The 14,391-nt window shown below is 43.7% G+C and overlaps 1 protein-coding gene across 4 annotated transcripts in view; it reads left to right on the top strand.

Annotated features, from left to right (window-relative positions):
- The window catches only part of snrnp25 (small nuclear ribonucleoprotein 25), a 54,347-nt gene extending 40,637 nt beyond the window's left edge, over positions 1-13,710 (top strand). For all 4 annotated transcript variants that reach the window (XR_006314743.1, XR_006314746.1, XR_006314745.1 and 1 more), the window contains exons 7-8: positions 7,969-8,232; positions 12,816-13,710. The gene's annotated coding sequence lies outside the window, so the exon portion shown is untranslated. The remainder of the gene's footprint in view (positions 1-7,968; positions 8,233-12,815) is intronic.
- The last annotated feature ends 681 nt before the right edge of the window (positions 13,711-14,391 follow it).

Raw genomic sequence — 14,391 nt, 5'->3', positions numbered from 1 at the left:
GTGGCTCAGTGGTTAGCACTTCTGCATCACAGCAGCTGGGTCTATAAATTCCATGACTTACAATCTTATTCTCCACAACCACCTGATAAAGGAGCAGCGTGCCAAAAGCTAGTGTTTCCAATTAAACCTGTTGGACTACAACCTGGCATTGTGTGATTCTTAACTTTGTCCACCCCAGTCCAACACCGGCTCCTCCAAATCATAGGTGAGATGAATTAGCCATTGGAAATGGGGTGTTACAGGGATAGGATAGGGGGGTGAGTCTGGGTGGGATGCTCTTTGCCGGGTGTGTGTGGAGTTGAAGGGCAAAAGAGCCAGTTTCCACACTGTTATTTCAAATATTTAAGATTAAAATTATTTAAATTCTGGATCTGATAATGTGATTGCAAAGTGCAAAATGACGGTAGAATTTCAAGGTTTAAAAATTATGTCTCACAAACTTGATTGAGTTTTTTGAACAAGTAACAAAGAGGATGGGTGAGGGCAGAGCAGTGGACATGATCTATATGCACTTCAGTAAGACGAGGTTCCCCATGGGAGACTGGTTAGTAAGGTTAGATCTCATGGAATGCAGGGAGAACTAGCCATTTGGATACAGAACTGGCTCAAAGGTAGAAGACAGAGGGTGGTGGTGGAGGGTTGTTTTTCAGCCTGGAGGCCTGTGACCAGTGGAGTGCCACAAGGATCGGTGCTGGGTCCATTACTTTTTGTCATTTATATAAATAAGTTGGATGTAAACAAAGAAGGTATTGTTAGTAAGTTTGCAGACGACACCAAAATTGGAGGTGTAGTGGATAGCAAAGAGGATAGCTCAGATTACAGCGGGATCTTGATCAGATGGACCAAGGGATGAGGAGTTTAATTTAGATAAATGCGAGCTGCTGCATTTTGGAAAAGCAAATCTTAGCAGGACTTATACACTTGATGGTCAGATCCTAGGGAGTGTGGCTGAACAAAGAGACCTTAGAGTGCAGGTTCATAGTTCCTGGGAGGCAGAGTCACAGGTGGATAGGATAGTGAAGGAGGTGTTTGGTTTGCTTTCCTTTATTGGTCAGAGCATTGAATATAGGAGTTGGGAGGTCATGTTTCAGCTGTACAGGACATTGGTTAGGCCACTATTCTGGTCGGAAGGATGTTGTGAAACTTGAAAGGGCTCAGAAAAGATTTACAAGGACATTGCCAGGGTTGGAAGACTTGAGCTATAGGAAGAGACTGAATAGGTTAGGGCTATTTTCCCTGGACCGTCGGTGGCCTTATAGAGATTTACAACATTATGAGGGGCATGGATAGGATAAATAGAGAAAGTCTGTTCCCTAGGGTGATGGGAATCCAAAACTAGAGGGCATAGGTTTAGAGTGAGAGGGGAAAGATATAAAAGCGACCTAAGGAGCAACTTTTTCACACAGAGGGTGGTGCGTGTATGGAATGAGCTGCCAGAGGAAGTGGTGGAGGCTGGTACAATTACAGCATTTAAAAGGCATCTGGATAGGTACATGAATAGGAAGGGTTTGGAGGGATATGGGACTAGATTGGGTTGGGATATCTGGTCGGCATGAAAGAGTTGGACTGAAGAGTCAGTTTCTGTGCTGTACATCTCTATGACTCTATAACTGGTAAAAGAGTGTGTAAGAGCAGGAAAGAGGCTAAGTGAACGTAGGTCTTGTGCTTTATAGTTTGTGTGTCATGTACCGTTTGCTGATATCCACTGTTTTGAAATACTGTTGGATTTGCTGAGGTTGAAGGCATGTGTATTTGTTTTCTGCATTTTTGATTGCAAACTAAAAGGGCTGTTTAAACCAAGGCTTTGGAAGGAAATGCTGAATTTTTAAAAATAGCGAGTCACTAATGCTGATTTGGTGTTTGTCGATGTCTGCAGATTGTGATTTGGCCAGCAGTACGTACCTGATTGGTTTGTGCAGGTGAGACCAGCCACGGATGCTAAATGTGATCAGCCTGGTGGCAACCCATGTTTGTGTGCGTGCATGTGCGAGCACGCACACGTATGTGTGTAGCCAGTTCTTTTCTCCTACCAGTTGCTGTAAGTTAATGCCTTTATTCAGTAACAATGAGACTTTTCATTTCATGTACCAATTGCCCTCTGTCTCCCGTGAGGAAATGAAGGAAGCTAGAGAAAGGTGACTGAAGAATTGTCCTGGCAGGATGAAGGAACATTACAATAAACATATCAACTGGTGCCATTGAACTCTCTTTCCCAGTTCTTTTCCGATGCGTGTGTGTGGTGGTTTTAAAGGAGGATTATAGTTTTAACTCACAGAATCATATGTTGATACTTTCTAGCTGTTTGCTTATGACCACACTGGGTGAAGAATTCCTTTCTTGGTCATTTGATAGATATGGATCTCAGGGAGAGCAGTCTCTGGGAAATGGATCCCCCTCCCCACTAACATCTTGCTGAATGACTCTCCAAAAGCCAGGAATGATAAGGGCAGCATTTATTGCAGTTTTTCCTACAGCCTGGCAGTTATGAGGCAGGTTACTGTGTGCAGCAGTGGCTGATTGGCTTCTGTGTGATTTATATCTCATGCCCAGCCATGGGAAGTTTGTGCGCTAAGGGCGATATTAACCTGTGGTACCTCAACAACACGGCCCGCTGGTGATCCCTGTTCCACTCCTCACATGTTAGTCTGTGAGGGGATTCTCACTTACTCATCCGGACCTCATTTCTAATATAGCAGGGTTCAGGGACAGCTCCTTCAGTGGGAGCAGGACCAAGCTGTTTTAAACAAAGGGGTCAGCTTGTTGGGCCTCTACCAAGCAAGTGCTGTTTCCTACCTCACTCAGTACATAGCCCTGACTGCTCAGCTCTATCAAAGAGCCGCTAAGGGCCAAATGGCCTCCACACTGCTGTCTCATTCTGTGACTGTGATAGGTCTTGAGAATGAAGAATACTTTAACTGAGAATGTTATATGTGGAAAGGAACATCTCTGGGACACACGCAATACACAATCCCAATGCCCTGTGCCTCAACACTTCAACTCCCCTTCCCACTCCACCAAGGACTCGCAAGTCCTGGGCCTCCTTCACTGCCAAATTCTAGCCACCCAACGCCTGGAGGAAGAACGCCTCATCTTCCACCTTGGGACCCTCCCACCCCATGGCATCAATGTCGATTTCACGTTTCCTCACCTCCCCTTCCCCCACCTTATCCCAGATCCAACCCTCCAACTCTGCACCCGTCCTCTTGAACTGTCCTACCTGTCCACCTTCCTTCCCATCTATCTGCTCCACCCTCCGGTCTGACCTATCACCATCACTCCCCACTTTTATCTACCTATCACCTTCCAAACTACCTTTCCCCCAGCCCCACCCCCCTCCCATTTACCTGCCAGCCCCCTTGGGCTCCCTCACATTCCTGATGAAGAGCTTATGCTCGAAACGTCTCCTGCTCCTCGGATGCTGCCTGACTGCTGCCTGACCTACTGCAATTTTCCAGCAACACACTTTTTGACTCTGAAATTAAAGTGAACACCCCCTAGTTTCAGCCTACCTTATCAACTCTTCATTCTTTCATTCACTCGAATTCGACCGCTATTAAGCTTTTCGACTCAACGCAATAGAAGTCCAGTCTGTGCAATGTTTCCTCAATCTTGCAACACTCTGACACCCTAATGTAGGCAGAAAAGGTGAAGTGTGGTTGACCTGGGAGTAATTGGAGGCTCCCATCAGCAGTGCCATCATGCATGAGTTGGATTACCCATCTTTAAATGGAGTGAAACACAGAAAGACACTTGACAGGAAAGTTCTCAGACAACACACGGCAGTGACTACAATTGAAGGTTGGATGACTGTGCTATTCTAATGCATCTTGGAGTTGTCCTCTGTGAAACATTTATGAGAATGTGGGGAGCAAGCACACCCTCCCAAGACAATACAGTCATAAATCCCTGATATGGGGTTAAGGGCGCACACCCTGTCATAGCTCAGCAGCCTGTTAAAGATTGCATGGTTGAAAAGGAGCATTTCCCTGGCTTCCCTGTTAACACTCTTCCCTCAATCAACAAAAACAAAACAAAAGATGAACTGGTCATTCATCTTTTTTACAACATCTGGCCTTAGGTTTTGAGTAGCTAAAGAGAAATACAAAGAGTTTTCAGTACTGGGCTAAGCTCACTGAGATGCGAAGTGATGCGGACCAAGTGAATGGAAAACAGAGATTGGCAGGCTAATCTTTCCTGAAGGTAATAGTTCAGCTATAGATTCGGCACTTTCCCACAAAGGGGAAAGGTGAGACATCCAGAGTTTGAGTTCACTGTATAACAAAGGATGTGAAAATGGTGGTTTATGATACATTTTAGATTCACGCTACACCAGGGAGGCTAACTAAATATTGGAAGTGGAAGAGAACCACTTACGAAATTATGGGTCACAGAGTCACCAAAGACAATGTATGAGAATTGATCTAGAGTACAGATACACACATCACTTAAAGTAGCAACACAGTTTAATAAGGAACAAATATAACATACAACTAAGGTTCACCTCTGGATGAATGTTATAACTTTGGTTGGATCATTGCATTTTCCATAATATCAAAAGGAGAAGATACATAAAAGATTTATATGAATGATAACACAACTGGATAATTATATCTGTTAGGAAGGATGGAATAGATGTGATTCTTCTCTGTACAAATCCAGTTACAAAGAGATTCTTTTGCTGGAGGTTAATAAAAGCCCCCTCCTGGAAGTAGAAAGGAACAGCATAGTCTAATCATGAAATGGATATGGTGAGGCTACAGGGTCCACTGTTGGCAGGGAAACAAGTATTGAATTATGACACCTTTAAGAAGTACACACATCATATCATCATTGGATCATAGCACATGACCAGAATACATAGGTCTCAGACTCCATCTTACTTCACTTGGAACATAACATTCATTGGAAGCATGCTGCACTGTTGTAACATAATAGCTTACTATAGGCTTATGTGCCTGAAGAATGAAATGTTTGTACAGGACTAGTTTGTTGTTATAAATGTCTGTTGGATTCTTCAGTACCGTGATATCCATACTTCGTTTCTTCTTCAACAAGAGATAACACCAACCCTGCCATGAAGGATCTGTTTCTGTGCTGTATCACAGAAGGCAACCTCACGCCAGCAAAGTAGATTTGGTGAATGGGTAAGAGGCATTGCTGCTCCTCTCAGCCCCATAAACAGTGCTGTTGGATCATCTACCAGGGCCTCATTGACTTTTCCCTGTACTGTGGCCTGAAAAAGCCCAACCTCAAAGACAGACTACATACGAGGCATACAGAGTCAGTTTAATATTCAAGTCGATAACCCACCTTCAGATGTTCATAGGATCCCTACATAGGTTTATGATACATTTTAGATTCACGCTACACCAGGGAGGCTAACTAAATATTGGAAGTGGAAGAGAACCACTTACGAAATTATGGGTCACAGAGTCACCAAAGACTCATAGGATGTCTACATAGGTTTCCTCTGGGTGCTCTGGTTTCCTCCCACAGTCCAAAGATGTGCAGGTCAGGTGGATTGGCCATGCTAAATTGCCCATAGTGTGTAGGGATGTGCCTTAGTTAGGGGAAAATGTAGAGGAATAGGGGAATGGGTCTGGGTGGGTGACTCTTTGGAGGGTCGGTGTGAACTTGTTGGGCCGAAGGGTAAAAGACCCTTCGGCCCAACAAGTTCACACCGACCCTCCAAAGAGTCACCCACCCAGACCCATTCCCCTATTCCTCTACATTTTCCCCTAACTAAGGCACATCCCTACACACTATGGGCAATTTAGCATGGCCAATCCACCTGACCTGCACATCTTTGGACTGTGGGAGGAAACCAGAGCACCCAGAGGAAACCTATGTAGACACGGGGAGACTGTGCAAACTCCACACAGACAGTCGCCCGAGGCTGGGAGCTCACTTGCTGTACATTGATCATGTAACAGCAGGGGGTGGGGGGGGGGGTTGGCAGCAGAGAGCCTAAAATCCCAGGTTACTTTGGGGAATTATTCATCATCAAGATTGTTACATCGAAATGACAGTATTACACAAATTGGCACTGACCAAACAATATTGTGATCCAATTAATATCTTTAATGCAACAATGTTTCTGTAAAAATAGATGTTCTAGTTGTACTTTCATCAAAGACTTTAGAGAAGTTTCTATGAATTATGTTAAACAAATCTACTGGTGTTTATTGAGGATATATATGTAGTTGAATGGATAAGGAAGAACAATGGATTGATGTATTTGGATTTTCAGAAGTCTATTAATAAGGTCCCTCATAAGAGGTTACTTAAAGTGAAAGCAGATGGAATGCAGCTAACGCATTGGTACAATTGGGAATCGGTTGACAGACAGAAAACAGTGAGAATAAATGGATCTTTATCTGAGTGACAGGCAGTGATTAGTGAGGCACTGCAAGATCAGTACTTGGTCCCCAGCTATTCATTATATACATGATCGACCTGAATCAGGGATCCGATATTTTGAAGACAACACCAGAATGTGGGTGATCGGATTTGTGCTGGAAAAGCACAGCAGGTCAGCCATTATCCGAAGAGCAGGAAAATCGACGTTTTGGGCAAACGCCCTTCATCGATTTTCCTGCTCCTGCGATGCTGCCTGACCTGCTGTGCTTTTTCAGCACCACCTTAATCTCGACTCTAATCTCCAGCATCAGCTGAGATTGTGGGGGATGGTGAGTTGTGAGGGGGATGTAAGGATGCTTCAGGGTTGAGTGAGAGTTGGCAGATGCAGTACGACGTGGCTAAAAGTGAAGTTACACTCTTTGGTGTGAAAAACAGAAAGGGAGAATACTATTTAAATGGCCATACTCTGGGAGGTATAGATATACACAGGAATCTGAGTGTCCTTGTAAACCGGTCAGTAAGGGAAGTAGTCAGGAAGGTAGGGCAAGTAATTAGGAAGGCAACTGTTGGCCCTCTGTCCGAGAGAATTTAAATTCCGAAGTCAGGATATCTAACTATAGGGCCTTGCTGAGACCTCACCTGGAATCTTGTGTGTAGTTTTGGCCCCACCATCTAAGATATACTCGCCATAGAGAGAATGCAGTGGAGTTCAGTAGGCTGCCGCCACGGATGGCAGGACTTTCTATAAGGAGGGATCGGTTCAAACAGGCCTATATTCACCAGAGAGAATCTGATTGAAACATCAAAAGTTAGGTCTAAGCTGGTCAGACTTGATGCAGGGAGACTGTTTTTCACAGTTAAGATTAGAATGGTGCTGGAAAAGCACAGTAGGTCAGGCAGCATCCGAGGAGCAGGAATGGGCTTTTGCCCGAAACATCGATTTTCCTGCTCCTTGGATGCTGCCTGACCTGCTGTGCTTTTCCAGCACCACTCTAATCTTGATTCTGATCTCCAGCATCTGCAGTCCTCACTTTCGCCTGTTTTTCACAGTTGGAGAGTCTGCGATATGGGGTGGCCATTTCAGAACTGAGATGAGGAATCATTTTGTCTCTGAGGATAGCGAGCCTGTGGAAAGATCTACCACAGAAGTCTATGGAGGCCAAGTCACTGAATATTTTCAAGAAGAAGACAGATATATTTTTAGATTTTAAAGGCACTAAAGGAGTATACAGAGAAAGTGAGAATATGACATTTGGATAGAGGACCTGCTATTAAATGAAGGTGCAGGCTCAAAGAGGTAAATGGCCTACTCCAGCTCTGGTCTCTATGTTTCTGTTCTTTTAATGATTTAAACTTGATTTCATGGGGGGGATCTTTAAATCAACAGTGTCTTTGTTAAACTAACAGCACTGGTCATTTCAGCCTGAAAGCTGTTCATTAGTGTATCTTTACAAAGGTTCAGCCGAAAGTGAATTGTGGATGCGCAGCCTGAAGATGTGAAAACAGCCACATTCGAGCCACCTGTTATTTTATTGTGACAAAATGTTACGACATCTTAAAACCGTTCACATTCCTAACGTTGTTTTTATCTCTTTGGTGATCGTCTAGGAAATCTGCAATGGAAAAGGTGAAAGTTCCTCGAGGCCCAGAGCAGACACACTTCTCACAAACTCGAGCGCAGCCTTCGACTGTGAACATAAATCGACAATCTGACCCTACGTTTGAAACATCACCTGTACTTGTCAGGTTGTTTCTCACCGACCACTCTGTACGTGCAGTTTGGCCCAGCTGTGTTCATAAAGTGATGACTCAACTTACTTTCAAAGTCAGTCTCCTGTGTTGGATCCTTTTTACTACCTTGATATTTTTGGGGTGAGTGCTTCAGATTTTAACTTAGCTCCGCAATTCATTCGACCTGAATAATTTCCAGAGAATCTTCTGCAAATATCTCTTCCCACCATTGCTTAGATTTTCTTGCAGATTTTCAGCCATGTGACCCTTGTCCTAGATTTTGTAAGGTTGTGTCTGATAAATCACATTAGGTTCAGGCTTGTATAGATATTTTTCGAATCAACCTTTTCAGAGATGTTATTACAGAACTCTGGACCGGGTGTGACTTGATCCGGATGTCCTAGCTCAGAGGTATGGACAGTAAAATTGCAATACAAGAACCCTATAGAACTTGAAACTCTTTCTCCTTGTCGATAGAGTTTATTGACTACTCAGTCACACAGCTCATTCCACACTCACATTTTTACAGGTGTGCCTCATACATATTTCCAATGGAACCTGTTCCAATCTGTTATAACATACCTCTATGGTGCATGGGACTTGAATCTAGGCTTCCTGGCTTTGAGGTAGAGACACTACCATAGTGCCACAAGAATCCTTAAAATTCACTATCTGCCATAGTGAGATTCAAACCAACATTGTCAGGACATCAGCCCACTAAAGCAGCACCTCCACATTATTACCATCAGGTTTGTAAAGTGTTGTGAAGGTAGAGAGTAGTAAATATTGGTTATCGCTGAGTACATAAGAGGGGAATCAGCTGGGATACTGGGGACTATTAGCCTGCACAAGTCAATAAACTCTCTCTACACAGAAAAGCAATGTGCCTTGGTTTCTCTCTCATTAGTTATAGCCATAGAATCATATAGATGTGCAGCATGGAGACAGACACTTTATCCCAACATGTCTACACTAACCATATTTCCTAAATTAGTCTATCCATTTGCCAGAACTTGGCCTATATCCCTCCAAATCCTTGTAATCGTATCAGTTCCTCTGGCAGCTCAGTCCACACATGCATCACTTTCTGTGTGAAAAAGTTGCCCCCGAGGTCCATTTTAAATCTTTCCCCTCTCACCCTAAACCTATGCCCTTTGGTTTTGGACTCCCTTACCGTGGGGAAAAGAGCTTAGCTATTCACCCTATCCATGTCATTCATGATTTTCTAAACTTCAATAAAGTCACCCCTTAGCCTCTGACACTCCAGGGAAAACAGTCCCAGCCTATTCAACCTTTCCCTATAGTTCAAACCCTCCAACCCTGGCAATATCCATGTAAATTTGTTTTGAACTCTTTCAAGTTTCACAACATCATTCCTTTAGCAGGGAGACCTGAATTACATGTAGTATTCCAAACATAGCCTAACCAACGTCCTGTACAGTCGCATGTTGACCTCCCAACTCCTGTACTCAATACTCTGACCACTAAAGGAAAGCATACCAAACATTTTCTTCACTATCCTATCTACCTGAGACTCTACTTTCAAGGAGCTATGAACCTGCACTCCAAGCTCTCTTTGTTCAGCAACACTCCCTAGGACCTTACCATTAAGTGTATAAGTCCTGCTAAGATTTGCTTTCCCAAAATGCAGCACCTCGCTTTTATCTGAATTAAACTCCATTTGCCACTTCTCAGCCCATTGGCCCATCTGGTCCAGATCCTGTTGTAATCTGAGGTAACCTTCTTTGCTGTCAACTACACCTCCAATTTTGGTGTCATCTGCAAATTTACTAACAATACCTCCTATGTTCACATCAAAATCATTTATTTAAATGACAAAAAGCAGTGGACCCAGCACAATCCTTGTGGCACTCCACTGGTCACAGGCCTCCAGTCTGAAAAACAATCCTCCACCACCACCCTCTGTCTTCTACCTTTGAGCCAGTTCTATATCTAAATGGCTAGTTCTCCCTGTATTCCATGTGATATAACCTTGCTAATCAGTCTCCCATGGGGAACCTTGTCAAATGCCTTACTGAAGTCCATATAGATCATGTCCACTGTTCTGCCCCATCAATCCTCTTTGTTACTTCTTGAAAAAATCTCAATCAAGTTTGTGAGACATGATTTCCCATGCACAAAGCCATGTTGACTGTCCCTAATCAGTCCTTGCCTTTCCAAATGCATGTAAATACTGTCCCTCAGGATTCCCTCCAACAACTTGCTCACCACTGACATCAGGCTCACCGGTCTATAGTTCCCTGGCTTTTCCTTACCACTTTTCTTAAATGGTGACACCATGTTAGTCAACCTCTAGTTTTCCAGCACCTCACCTGTGACTATCGATGGTACAAATATCTCAAAAAGGGGCCCAGTAATCACTTCCCTAGCTTCCCACAGAGTTCTAGGGTACACCCGATCCATGATGTTGTGCTGAATATTAGGCCAAATTAAACTAATCCCTTCTGCCTGCCCTTGGTCCATATCCCTCCATCCTTTGCCTATTCATGTGCTTATCCAGAAGTCCCTTAAATGCCCCTATTGTATCTCCCTCCACCACCACCTCTGGCAGTGTGTTCCAGATCCTACCACTCTCTGTGTAAAAAAAACTTGCCCCTCACGTCTCCTTTGAAGTTTTCCCCCTCTCACCTGAAATGCATGCTCCCTCAACTCTGGGAACAAGATTCTGACTGTCAGCCCTATCTATGTATCCCATAATTTTGTAGACTTCTATCAAATCTCCCCTCACTGCCGCTCCAGAGAAAACAATCCCAGGTTTTCTAGCCTCTCCTTACAGCTCACACCCTCTAATCCAGGCAGCATCCTGGTAGCCGTCTGCTGCACCCTCTCCAATGCCTCCACATCCTTCCTGTCATGTGGCCACCAGAACTGATAGAAGGCCAGCCTGTTTTATCTTTCCCCAGAGGACAATCCTTTCATCCCAGGAGATAGATTGATGAATCTTTATTGTATTCCCCACCAATGGCAAGTAAAGAAATAAAACTGCAGGCAATACTCCTCATGTGTTTTCACCAAGACTCTATACAATTTCAGTAAAACGTCTTTACCCCTTAACTCAAATCCTCTTGGAACAATAGCAGATTATTTGCCTCGTTTGCTAAACCTACATGTTAGCTTTCAGTGAATAATGGCACCCTTTTGGAATTCAATAATTCCAAGCCTCACTCACTTCATGTCTTTCATTCGCCTGGAAGTGTCTTTGCATCCACCTCATGATTTACAGGCTCACCTAGGGCGACACAGTGGCACAGTGGTTAGCACTGCTGCCTCACAGTGCCAGAGACCCGGGTTCAATTCCCGACTCAGGCGACTGACTGTGTGGAGTTTGCACATTCTCCCCGTGTCTGCGTGGGTTTCCTCCGGATGCTCTGGTTTCCTCCCACAGTCCAAAGATGTGCGGGTCAGGTGAATTGGCCATGCTAAATTGCCCGTAGTGTTAGGTTATAGGGGTAAATGTAGGGGTATGGGTGGGTTGCGCTTCGGCGGGTCGGTGTGGACTTGTTGGGCCGAAGGGCCTGTTTCCACACTGTAAGTAATCTAATCTAATCTAGTTTAACATCATCTGCAAACTTGGAAATGTTACACTCATTCTGCTCACTGAAATCGTGAGGCTAAGTGAGTGGACTTGTTCCGTGGAGATCAGTGGAGAAAGGTTGACCCTCCTGAAATTCTTGGAGTTCCTTTAACCAATAGCTTTCCCCTGCATTGTTTCAGCTTGGACAAACTGTGAGGTATCACAGGGAGACTGAGCTCCAGTGCACAGTGGTGACCTTGGCACTCATCTATTCCCTGTTCAGCTGGCATCTTGTCTCACCCTGCACAGTCTGTTGTTGCACTTGCCACAGGTCATAAAGTCATGTAGTCATCCAGCATGGAAACAGATCTTTCAGTCCAGCCAGTCCATACCGAACATAATCCCAAACTAACCAATCCCACCTGCCTGGTCCTGGCCCACATCCTTCCAAATATTTCCTATTCACGTACTTATCTCAATGTCTCTTAAACATTGTAATTGTGCCCATATCCATCACCTCCTCAGGGAGTTCATTCCAGACATAAAATATTCTCTCTGTAAAAGATTTGCCCCTCATGCCTTTTTAAAATCTCTCTCCTCTCACCTTAAAAATGTCTTGAAATCCCCCATTCTAGGGAAATGACATCTACTATTAACCCTACCTATGATTTTATGAAGTTTTATAAGGTCACTTCTTAACTTTCTATACTCCAATAAAAAGCTATCCAGCCTTTCTTTATAACTCAAACCTTCCACCCTTGGAACTATCCTGGTAAATCTCTTCTGAACCCTCTCCAGCTTTATAATATCCTTCCGTTAACTGGAAGACAAGAACTGGACAAAGGGGCCTGATCAATGTCCTGTACATCCCAACACCTACACTCCAAGGACTGAGCAATGAAGGCAAGTGTGATAAACTCTCATTGCTTCCGACCTCCCAACCCCTTGACATTTCCAGGAGGTCCCATTCTTCCAACCCCCAGTGTGTGAGCCATTTAACCTCCATCGCAGGACTTTGGTCCCTTCAATGGAACTGTCAAATTTTACATTCGTGCAAAGAAAGAGTTTGCTGGTATACAAATTCTTGAATACAGGAATTAATTCTGTTAGTCCTTGTTTCATGATGTAACTTGTAACTAGAAACTCTCTCTCTATAATAAATTAGGAATGATTTCTCTTTTGTTTGCAGATGTTGCCTGGGCTGCTGTTTCATTCCCTTTTATGTGAATGATCTGAAGGATGTGAAACATAATTATCCACGCTGCAATTTTAATAATTACACTTACAAACGCATATAATGCTCACTCATCACACTTACCTTTTGCTGTCAAATATGGCTGAACAATGTATTGTAGTCAAATTTTGTACTGTTTCTGAAATGACTCTTCTTCATAAAACTATTTGTTTGGGGGGTTTCTATTTTGTTAGTGAAGTTAAAATAATAGTTTTAATTCATGTTTGTTACTTTATAACCATCCTCTCTCATGCGATCCTGCCTTTAGGAGCTTCTCTAAGGAGTGTACTGTGTAATCAAAGTATCAAAGTTATACTGTGAGTCACATTCCAGTCAATAATAAAGTTGCTTGACTGTTTGGATGAATTTCAAAGCTTTGGTCAGCCATAGTCTATTAAGGAAGGCCAACTACATCACTTGGAAGCAGGATTTCTTTCAGGCTAGAGTTAAACTGCAGCCTACAGAAACACCAGCTTCTTGGATGAAGTATTTAAATAGTCATTGGATAGGCATATGAACGAGAATGGAATAGTGTAGGTTACATGGGCTTCTGATCCCACAGGTCAGCACAATATGGAGGGCTGAAGGGCCTGTACTGCGCTGGAATGTTCTGTGTTCTATGTTCTAAGTTTGTAGATTGTGGTAATTTTATGTAAATTATATTGCTGAGATACACAGGGGTTGAAGGAATTCTTTTTATTCATTATTATACATCCCACCAACTCCTCCCAAAACAAAATATTTTGGTGTGAATTTGAAAGCTTCCTTTGAGGTTTTGCTCTTGTATGGGGCGGCACGGTGGCTCAGTGGCTCGCATTGCTGCCTCACAGTGCCGGGGACTTGGGTTTGATTCCAGCCTCAGGCGACTGTCTGTGTGGACTTTGCACATTCTCCCTATGTCTGTGTGGGTTTCCTCCGGGTGCTCTGGTTTCCCCCCACAGTCCAAAGGTATGCAGGTTAAGTGAATTGGCCGTGGGAAATGCAGGGTTACAGGAGGGTGGGATGTTGTTCGGTGAGGGCTGAATGCCTGCTTTATGCTGTAGGGGTTCTATGACTTTTATATTGTCTCCTTTAGATGATGGTGTAGTTCAGTTCATTTGGGTTTAACTCAGTTCAATTTTTTTCTTCATTTTGAAATAGGTTGATGTGTTTAGTATGGTAGGTTTAGAATGTTTATCGACTCCCAAGTCATCAGTGAGTTCTGCAGTCTAGAAGAATCCATGACCTTTGGGCGTTCAGGGCTGGGTGGGGGCCAGGGTCGGGGGTGGGGGGCGGGGGGAGCAAGCAAAACAGAAGACATCCTCATGGACATGGTAATGGGCCTGACATTACATTACATCTGACTGACTGCCTGCCTGGAGTGTGTGTATGTACTTAAGTGACTGGCTGGCACTACAGGGCGTGGGTCATATCATCTCCTTGCCTTCAAAGTGACATTTTTGTTTAAATTTTAAATATTTACTTTGAGATGTTTTGCAGTGCTCCTTTAAGGCACTTCTAATTTAGTTGAATTGGATCTAATTTGACTTAA

The sequence above is a fragment of the Chiloscyllium plagiosum genome, chromosome 21, assembly GCF_004010195.1.
Source record: "Chiloscyllium plagiosum isolate BGI_BamShark_2017 chromosome 21, ASM401019v2, whole genome shotgun sequence".
NCBI classification, from domain to species: Eukaryota; Metazoa; Chordata; class Chondrichthyes; order Orectolobiformes; family Hemiscylliidae; genus Chiloscyllium; species Chiloscyllium plagiosum.
Note: the sequence above shows the minus strand (reverse complement) of the source record. Positions and strands in the feature narration are given on the sequence as shown.